The following is an 11,716-nucleotide window of genomic DNA, read 5'->3' on the forward strand; positions in this document are numbered from 1 at the left end:
GATATCTCCAACAAAGTGAGTTGAAATCAAATCTCCAACAGCCAATGAGAAGCCGGTATAGTAGTCATGTGACCAACCACATGTAAACACGATCAACAATGTTTAGTGACTGTTGAGGTTAAGTTTGTTGTAAGCGGGTCTGCACCTATTAATTGCAGTCTAGTTTTGATCTTTATTATGACATTTTAATGGCTACTTATCTTCATGCAGTGTTAAAAAAGTAATAATGGAAGATTCTGTGTGTGTTGTGTCACCTACGAAGGCACGGAAACGGATAAGACAACAAGATAAATGGAAGAATAACGTTGCAAAGCGGCTCAAGTAAGTTTAGGCCTATGCTAAACCCTACAGTTTTCGTAACAATTATCCCTTCAGTTATAATGGTTTTATTCTTGTAGGGACATGGCTTAGTGATATTATAAAATCCTGTATGGTCGAAGGCTCTTCCAGTAAATAATTATATGAGCTTATAGCTTTTATTATTTCAGGTACTCTCCGACGTCCCTACCAGAGTTTCCTTCATGTAAACATGACACAAAAGCTTTCCAATGTTCAAGACTAAAACTTTTAGCTTTTCATAATGAGTTTTACAAAATAAAAGCCAAGACAAACCAAAACTGTTTTTTAGTAAATTGTATTTCTACCCAACAAATTAAACGTGGACGCGCTACAAATTTTACTAGAGAGCCTAGATCCATGCAGCTTAAGTTTCATGTTATGAGATGTGATGGCGTTTATGTACCTGTCTGTAAACAAGCCTTCCTAAAAATACTGCAAATTACTCGAGCCAGAGTTGACTATGTAGCCAAACATTTTGTTGCTAAATGTACAGTTCCTACAGAAAAAAGGGGTGGTAATAGGAAATCACGTATGTTCAATCCTAAAATGGAAACAGTTAAAAGTTTTATCTGCTCTTTAAACTGCATCGAGTCCCACTATTGCCGAGGCAAATCTGTTCGAAAAGATATGTCTTCAGATCTTAGCATAAATAGGCTATGTTCTATGTATAATGAGAAAGCCCCTTCAGATGACTTAAAAGTTAAAAAGTCGTACTTCAAACATGTCTTCAACAGAAACTTCAACCTTGGTTTTAAAAGCCCAAAAACTGACGCATGCTCTACCTGCATAGTTCTGGATGAAAAACTGAAAATGGAAAAGGATCCTGACAAAAAAACCTTGTTAATGGTAAACAAACGTGTTCATAAGTTAAGAGCAAAGTCTTTTTTAAGTTGTTGAAAGACAAAGATGAAAATTTGCTTATATTATCCTTTGATATGCAGAAGAACCTGCCCTTGCCAAAGGTTCCTGATCAACAAGCCTACTATTCTAGGTAACTTTACTTACACAACTTTACTGTCGTGCAAGGACACTCTAAGACTCAGCTTAATAAAAGCACTTGTACCAGCTACTGCTGGACAGAGGACGAATTTGAAAAGGCTCTATCCAGATAGCCTCAGCTGTCTTTCATAAGCTAAATTCAATTCAATAAAACTGTAATAGTTTTTCTGCTCTCCTGAAAAATGGTTCAAGGTGGTGATAGTCTGGTTTGAAACCAGAGCCCTCAATTGGTAATCAGTGAAGTCAAGAATGCTTCGCGACAGTGTAACAGTGTAGGTAGTAGCGAGGTTATATAACGAGGCTTTTTGCTTGAGATTGGACGGATGAGGATTTAAAGCTGCCATAATTTAGGTTATTGATCTAAAATGTAAAAAAAATAGCTGCGATGAATAATATACTACTGGAAGGGAACAAATACTTCAGTTATCCGTAATAATTTTCTAATGACTTAATTACCACGCCTAAACGGAAGTGTTCCGCTCATAAAAATGTAAGATTCAGAAGTTAGATTGACTATGCTGTGTCCTTTGTCCCCGCGTCCGGAATAGGGGCCGCTGTTGTGCGGACAAAGTAGTAGCTGTGCCGGGGAAACTTTTATCGTGGACGTTTTGAGTTTCCCGGGATAACTTAGAAGTCGAAAGAAGATCCGATCCGATAGATGAAATGGCGCCTTAAATACTTGGGGTATTTCAATAAAAATGTTGAATTTTACAAATATGAATTACATGTTTGCACCAACCATAATATTTTAGATTTTTAAGAATACATTACGCACGTAAACCGTTAATGAAGCTCGGTGTTTTGAAATTTACGGGCACCGAACCACCTAGTGCCAGAAAGTTTAGTTTTTTACGATTATTTGGGTACTGCTAAGCTGTTCATATTAGAAGAACTCGATATTTAAGGCTGCTTAATTATTTAGGAGCTTTTAGTATAAGTGCACTGTTGACGTTTAGACGTTTAGAAGTGGGAGGTTGGCCAGCCTGGGCCGAAAGTGATGCTGTGTCTGAGTATAAGTATTTAATTATTCAGTTTTGATTGCTTTCCAAACATTTGTTAGTGCAGTTTTGGCCATTCCGGTATAAACTGTGAACGTTCGTATTCATCACACACGTTCAAACCTTACTGGCCATCGTAAGTGTTTCTAGTATGAATATCGTTTAGTAACGAATCAATTCATAGGTTATCATCAAGACATCAAAGATACATTAACCCCACGTTTTAATCTTTTCCGTCTTATATATGAATTGTCTCTATTCTGAGCAATCTATTCACGCATGCAAGTGTACCAACTACCTTTCTCGGCAATTAATCTGAGATACTACGCCGCTGGAAAGAGGCAAACTATCCGCCTCCGCCATCTAGCGGCAACCGGTCTGACTGCTAGCTGCGCTGCGGGCCGTGTGCACCAGCACCCGCCAGCCGCTCGCTGCAGTGCCTGCATACGCCGCGACGGAACCCGCTCAGCATTGCTGTCTGCATGTTGACGCGCTGGCTTTCGGGCGCTGCCGCTTGTTATTATGGTTCTCATGCGAGCGCAATCGTCTGCTTTAGACATGAACATTGAAACTGTGTTTGAGGGAACTTTTGAGAGTGTCATAACACAAGTTTGCTCACAGTTGCGAGCACTCCAAGCCAATTACCCCGATATAGACTTTACGCCCCTTGAATCTGTCATAAGCGAACTTCTAGCGAAAATTGATACATCACTCTCTTCTTTAAAAACCCTGGAGACTCGTTTCGATCATCTTCAAGCGGAGAATGACAACTTGTCCGCCATGGTTCAAGAGGAGAGGTGCCAAAGACATCTTCAATTAAATGACTCTTTGAATGCTCAAGAATATATTTCAGACGAACAAGACTCACTTGTTAGGAATAATAGTTTATTGAAAGATATAAGTAATCTTAATAATAAGCTTAACAGGGTTACTCTTGACCACAGTGCTTCAATGCAATCATTGGTTGAGAAAGAAGCTTTGATAGTACAGCTTAAGAAAACCATAGATCAGTATGTACATAAACGATCAAACTTACTTAACTGCATTGAGCTGTTGAAGCCCAACAAAAAATCTCTGAAAATAAAGCCTGGTCCACAAACAAATGGTTGGATGATAAAACTTTAGATGATTGTTTTGTTAGCCTTAGTAATGACTCTTTGAACTCAGGACAAAATATTACTTTTCTGGGACCTTGTAATACACATATTGTCATACACGGTAGTCTAAATGATGTACAAACACTGTTAAATTACTTGATTTTTTTAAAGCAGATTATGCATTTATATGTGTAAGTGACGGCCTCCCCTCACTTAAAGATGATTCTGGTAGCCACTGGAGCCTTCTGTTCACTGACATTAAAAAACGTAAGACTTATCACCTGGATTCATTATCTAACTATAATAGTTCATCTGCCAAGTTAATTGTAAATACGTTTAGTTTTAAGATTGACGATTTGACTGAATTGTCATGTTCTAGGCAAATGAACTCATATGAATGTGGATTGGGAGGTTTAGTTCATGTTAAGTTCATAATTGACAGTTTTTGTAGTCATAAGTTTGGAGACAGGATCTCATTTCCAGAGTGGTATGATTATATTCGACAGGGTACCCTACCCTTTCAGTCAGAAAACATTGAGACGTTAGTTGAACATTGTTCCACGAATAAACTCACTATTGAGAGCAGCTCTCAAACTGAGTCGCTTAAAGAACCTGAGCCAAGCAGCCAAATTGATAGCACATGGACTGTCATCAAACCGAAACGTAAACATAATCCTTCTAGGTTACCCCAGAAGGTTCCAAACCATCCTTTGTTCAATCTGGGCCTGTTATTAGCTGTAGTAACAAGTACAGTGTGTTGAGGGAGCAGTCATTAGTCAAAGATTGTCACTTAACATTTAAAAACTGATCTTGAAAATGGAAAGTGAAGCCAAAAAAGACATCATATAGCAGGATAAACAATGTAAATAGTCATAGTATAATAAGCAGTCCTACTGGTGTAAATAATAACTTAGTTTGTAAGAATAGAAACTCTATCATTGCTTCAAGACCTATTCATAACCTATTAGTGAATCAAGATGTAACTAATAATTATAGTCAAACTCCATCCTGTATAAGCAATAATGCTGCATTGAGGGGAGCGCTTTTGATTGGTGATTCAATCCTTAGATACTCGGGTACGCAGTATGCTAGTAATGGCGTTACAGTTGATGTTAATCCTGGCGCTAAAACCAAACACATTAAGCAGAAACTGATGACATATTTTAATCACCAACCAGTAGTGATCTACCTACATGTTGGCACCAATGATGTTAAGTTAGGCTACAATGGAGGGCTGGGTTATAATGGGGGCTCGGGTAAGAATGTAGTGCTTGACAGCATGGCAGACTTGTTGTTCACCTGCAGAACAAACCTCCCTGAAACTAAAGTATTTTTGAACAACATATTAATACGTATAGATGTTAGTCAGAAAGCCCTTTTTGATTTGAATGACCAGTTAGAGCTGATGTGCGGTAACTTCGGGGTGACATTCGTGCAGAGTGCTGGGTGTGTGAGGAAATGGCACTTAGCGAGAGATGGGAAACATCTGAATAGAAGTGGGAACTACCGACTGGGTCGTTTGATGCTTTCTAAGCTTTTTGAGATGGACGAGATGAGTAATGTTGGCGTGAATTCATCTGTAGAGTCGAGCAATCCGGAGCCTTCATCGTTAGTGTTGATGCAATCATCTGTCCCTTCTTCCCATTCGGGAAACGAACAAGTTTTTCGCCACCAAATAGTCGCTTGATGTCTTCTCATCTTGCTTCTCATCCAGACGTTGCTCTTGTGCAGGAATACGTAAACATCACTTTGGAATCCAGTAAGAAACTGGAAATCAAATTACTTCATCAGAACGTGCAAGGCATTTTGCCTAAGCTTTCACTATTGGAAGTGGTGTTGGAGATAACTTCTCCTCATATATTGTGTGTTTCTGAACACTTTCTGAAACGAGCCGAGCTGGATACCTTTAACTGGCTGGGTTTTCAGTTGCTTCCAGTTACTGTCGCGGCGTCATGAGGGGAGGTGGAGTTTCAATTTTAGTCCGAGTGGATCTTGATTTCGTCGCTGTTGATGTGTCGAATTTTTGCACAGGGGGATATTGTGAGCTGGCTACTGTGAAATTTAACTTGGATTTTTCTCCCTGCTATGTGTTGGTTGCTTATAGGCCTCCTCACCATGACAGTAGGAATATTAATTTATTCCTCGACTCAATGTAAAGTTGTTTGGATTCACCCTCCAGGCATAAACACAGAGTTGTTGTAACGGGCGAGTTTAACATCGACTTGTCTAGGGAAAATGAGCCTGCAAAACGTCTCTCACATCTGATGTCGTCCTTTGCTCTCAGAGACACTGTTAAGTCGTACACGAGAGATTTAACGGATCCGTGTCTATAATTGACAACATTTTCACTTATATTAATTCATCTGAGTTTCACACTGAGGTATTGATTTCAGGTGTATCTGAACACCATGCTCAACTAGCTCATATCAAGTTAAGCATGCATTCTGCAGCACAGGCACCAACATACAGAATGAAACGCCAGTTCAACAAGGTCAATGTTGGATCTCTGAAGGGTCTTCTGACTGAGGAGTCATGGATTAGCGCATTTTCTTCTCCAGATGTTGACTCTAAAGTCTCAGCCCTTTCATCGGTTTTGAATTATTATATTGACTTTGTTTTCCAAGTAAAGAAGGTCAAGTATAGGAAATGAAATCCGTCACACAGATCGTTCTGGATCAGGAAATATTACAGCTGCGTGATCGTATGTTGTCTTTGTATGCCCAAACAAAACACCTAGACGTAGCTCATGGCTTACGTCAATTGTACCGCAAAGTCAAACTACAATGTCTAGCAAGTGTTCAATCCGCCAAGGCTGCTTCAGTTCTGAAACATTTAACGGAAGCTCAAAATAAGGGTAAAGCGGTATGGATATCATAAATGATATCCATAGCAATAAGAGCCCAAAAGCTTTCTCTCAACTGTCCTTGAAGGCTTATGATAGTTCACTTATTGTTGATCCCATGGATGTCTCGCAAAAATTCAATTGTTATTTCTCTCAGATAAGCCAGGGCGTGGATGATAACAGATCTCAGAATGCACGATATCCTTCTTATACTTTACAGGACATATCTTCATCATTGTATCTCACACCTACCAACGAATTCGAGGTGATTTCAATAATAAGATCTCTGAAACCAAGTCATTCTGCAGGGACCGATGGCATTTCTTCAACCTCTTGAAAGACATTGCAGAACAGCTCGCTGCGCCCTTGGTTCATATAGTAAACTCCTCTTTCATGGAATGTAAACTCCCTTCCATGCTCAGACTGGCGATAGTCAAACCATGTACTCAAGAAGGGGAGCCCTAAGGAAGTTGAGAACTACCGGCCTATTTCAATCCTGTCTACTTTTTCGAAAGTATTGGAAAAACTGTTTCTTAATAGGCTGTTACCTTTTCTCGATGCACACAATGTTCTGTTTTTGAAAAAGTTTGGCTTCAGGATAAATTCTTCCACTCTTGATGCTATGTTTGACTTTCTCTCCAATGTAACTAAGGTCCTTGACCAAAAACATCATTCATTTGGGATTTTCTTAGACCTTAGTAAAGCCTTTGATGTGGTCAACCATGACATATTGTTACACAAACTACAGCATTATGGAGTCAGGGGAATTGCTTATGATTGGATATCGTATTTCCTTTTGGGTCGCACTCAGTTGGTAGTTACCTTTTGTTGATGACTTGGGCTGCCTTCGTAGTCAGGCTTCATCTTCATTGTCGGTGGGGGCAGGCGTGCCCCAGGGCTCTGTCCTGGGGCCTGTTCTGTTCTTACTGTATGTAAATGATATTTCTAGTAGCATAAGTAATGGTAACATTTGCCTGTTTGCCGATGATACCTCCCTCAGCCTTTCTCATAAGAACCGAGAATGTCTTGAAATAGATGCATTCATTCAGGGTGGTTCCCTGATGCAGTGGCTAGATTTCGCAAATTCGAATTCCTGTGTTATGATAGGAGACTCAGAAATCTCATTATCAGAGTCAACAGATTTTTTGGGGCTGGTCATCGATTGTAATCTCAAATACCATCACCATATAGACAAGGTATGTGGAAAAGTGAGTAGTGGAGTCTTTCTATTGCGTCCACTCTCTCACTTTTCTAACAGGGAAATACTTTTTGCAGCACATTTTGGTTTTATCTACCCTCATCTAACCTACGGTCTGCCAATTTGGGGGGCTGAATCTACTAGGACTCAGTACGCATTCCGCTTACAAAAAAGGCAGTGAGGGTAATTCTTGGCCTCAAAACATCACAATCGTGCAAAGGTCTATTTTGTGCAAACAACCTTCTGAAATTTCCCAGTACGTTCATTTTAGAAACCACGTTCATTATGAAACGAAACGCTCAACTCTTTAGTTCCTACACACAACCCGGTTACTTTCTACGGGATCTCTACCGCTTACCAAATCCTCAGCATCGGACAAAAGTTTTTGAAAAACAAATTTTGGGCTTAGCAATTAAACATTTAATCACTTGCCGGTATACCTAAGATCTGAACAGAGTATGCCTGTGTTCCGGAAAAATGTGATAAGGTTTCTTTTAAAAAATAAAATAAAAAATAATACTATTCTACTCGTATTAATGCTTTCTTATCTGACAGGAATGTAGTATAATTAAGTTAGTTTAGTATATTAATTTTGTTATGTTAATTCTGACGTTTGTTATGCAATTTTATTATCAATGACAAATAAACGATTTGATTTCATTTGATTTACATCTAAAAGGAACTAAGAATTAAAGATTTTGCGATATTCCATAAATTGGGAGCTCTCAAACCTTAGGCGTTTCTGGCCTGTGGAGCCTCCCGAAACCTAAGAGAGCTATCGACCTGAACTCTTATAACTGAAATAGACTATATTTGTAAATTTTAAACCAGTTTCTGGCTTATGTTGCCAGCTTCTAGGTGCTCATAGCCCCTAGTAAATCTAGTTAAATTAAAGAACTCCTACTCACTAGATGTTTACCACTTCTATAATCTTTCATCTTGTTCTCTAGAACATATCATCCACTAAACTCCCGGATTGTCAAAGTTCCAGACACAGTGAAATATGTATATAAAATGATTGCTACTTAACTAGACCTCGAACCGTTGGGTAACAAAATTTACCAAACAATTATTTTGTACACATATGTTCCACGAAATATGTGTTCCTATTTCGATTACTACCCATTCATTAAAAAACACATACAGTAAGTTAAATAATGCAACTTGGGAATATACAGCTCAGGCCCTTTTATTCAGTAAAATACATAGTAGATCAATAATTGTGATCGATTTAAAATGTTTTCATAAGACGTCTATAATTAAATTTCAGAAACTCATAAGACGTTTCAAAAACGTTTTACTTAGGGATTTCATTACTTCATGGTACCATACGGGCCTTATTGGTCATAGTCCTTTGTACTCATCGTACATACCACATCTGGTTAAAATCAATCTAAATCTGAATTGTGTATTTATTGACAGTTCACATTTCTTTTATAATCTACGGAGTGTTCACGATTATTACTTTTCCTTTGTATTATTTAGAGAATAAAATTGTCCATCGCCGTTATTGTACAGCTTCCCCTTTTATACCATTGCATTCAACGTAAATATTCAATAATAGTCATGTTCTACAGGCATCTACTCTCCGCGAATGATGTATAGAGACTGGGCTTCCGATATCTAATAACGTTACTTAAATATCTGCAAAGATCCGGAAACGTTCACCTCCTGTTTTCTAGGAAATCAACTTCCGAGACAGTGGCGGCTACAGTTAGTGGCCTGGGGGTTCATATGTGTTGTTACATATAAATTGTTGAAATTTCTTGTTTTATTCGTTATTTTTGCTCTCTTATATAATATATATATATATATATATATATATATATATATATATATATACGTCAAATGGGTAGGAATTAAAATTAAAACATTACAGTTTAATACATTTTTTTAACTTTTAATTCATGAATTCATAATAATAATTTAGAAATGGTTTTGTATGGAAAATCTATTTTGTCTCAGTTATATTATATTTACATAATTATTTATATAATATTATAAATGCGAAGTGTAACCATTAGTTTTCACACCATTTTTAGATTTCAGCGATTATGAAAGTACTCATCTAATTTATAAATTTTCTAAGACATAAGATGGTTAGAGTTTGACTCCGGAGACTCTCTTGGAAGGAGACGCCAATAACTTATTCAAGATGAACGTTCGCTGAACTGTGTTTTTGAAGTAATATACCAATTACAGCTCTAAATGTTCTAAAATATTACAAATATTTCTCAGTTTATAAAGAAAAAAAAAAAAACACGTAAATGTTTTAACTGTAAATGTGTAGCAAATATTAAGTATTATATATAAAAGAAAAAGTTACCAACTGATCTAACTTTTACTATTAATTTTAAGACTGTTATAAGATCAATCTTAACTGTCCCACGACAGAAGTAGATTTCACTGATCTGTGATATATATTTTCTTGATCAGGAAACAAGGCAAAATAAACTATGTAACCAAAAACACTAATGAGATTGGCATATAGTTTGAGACATTTTCTGAATCTCTTTTCCAGCCAGAATTACTTTAGATATTTTTAAGTCGTCAGGGAATATCCCAAACACAAATGATTCATTAATTGAATGTACCAAATCTCCATGGACATCATAATTAATACATTATAATAACGTTAAGTGGTATCTCATCATAACCATAATACTCAGTATAAAACCAATGCTCAAACACAGGAAAAATAGCTAAAAAATTCACACAAGTCAACAAAAAGTTACAGTCACTGAGAAGAATAACCAGCACTCTTGGTTAACGGTACATATTAACAATAACTTAAACCACAGCTCTTTGAAAAATTTCAATGCTGCTCAAAGTGAATTCTACCAAAAATATATGAACGTTAAGCACACTTAATGAAGAAATAAATACGTAGGATTCAACAGCTTCAGTTAAAACGTCTTATCTCAGTAAAAAAAGACAGTTTACAGAAAATAACTTAAGCTGTAATTAATAAGAAAAATTGTGTCAAGTCAACAAACAATAAAGTATGGGGGTCCCACAAGGCATAATATTGGGCCCCCCACTTTTCATTTGTTGTCTGAGAGGAATTACAAAACATGCTACTCTAAGTAAAAAAAAATATGGTTGCCTGTAAAGTCGGTTTTACGGGCGAAGATTTTACGTGACAACGTCTTTTTCTCGGTAGAATATTGTTCCGAGTTAGCGAAAAATAACAGGAGGTCCCGGAAGCGTGCCCCTCCCAAACTCGGAGCAAATAAAAAAAAAAAACAATCACATGCCACTAGTGGGAAGAGAGACAAAGAGAGACAAGAATTCGAGTAAATGATATATAATTAATGAGGTGGCAACATTTTCATGCAAAATACAATTACTGCAGCACCACGGTGCACCGTGTAACTTAAGAACTAAATAACAACAGATAAAATTCCAATATAGACAATAACATAATAAATAGAAAATAAATAACATAATAAATAAATAATATAATATAGAAATTTGATATATAAATAACAATTTCAGGTACGGCAGTAGTAGTAAATCTAAAAATTTTAACAGGTAATTTTTTTATGAACTGAGGGGAGGGAAAAGGTTGTAGAATTTCTAGGCCCACTAATTTTAAAAGGTAATTTGGTTTCAAGTTTGTAGCCGAAAATTAAAAAAAAATATTTAAAGCCAATTTTCGAAGGAGGCGGGGGGCTTAGTTGCCTCACGAATCCGAATTAAAGATGAAATCCTCCCCTTCAGTTCATGTAACTAAACTAAATAATACTGGCTAATATACTGGCCCTCCTCCAGATCTAACATCTGGCAGCGCTCCATACAAGCCTATCCACTCAAGTGGTATAAGAAAAAAAAACACATTTTTGATCCAACCTTGTTCCAGATGAAATGAATAGGAGCACATACACTCCGGTTGGATGCCGGTACAGAAGCGCTGGCAGGGCGAGGGCATTCAGTTGGCTTTCAGTGCTGTGGGCAGACTCGCCGCATCAGTCCCCGCTGACGGCACTCACGGGGACCCTGCCGAAAGTCGGAGAATTAGCCAGCCATGGAGAAACGTGAAGAACAGAGAACAGCCAGAACACAGTAAGCTTCTCCAAACGTGTCTCCGAACAGTCTGACCGCTCCGAACAGTAGCCGGTGCCGGTTGCCGGTGCCGGAGAACAGCTGGTCAGTAGTCTAGTCAAGGTCAACCAGCTGACTCAACCAATCAGTCCAACCAGGCAGAAAATCAATACTTGACGGAGTGACTCCCCCCAACGAC

This window comes from Homalodisca vitripennis, chromosome X (genome assembly GCF_021130785.1).
Source record: "Homalodisca vitripennis isolate AUS2020 chromosome X, UT_GWSS_2.1, whole genome shotgun sequence".
Taxonomy (NCBI): domain Eukaryota; kingdom Metazoa; phylum Arthropoda; class Insecta; order Hemiptera; family Cicadellidae; genus Homalodisca; species Homalodisca vitripennis.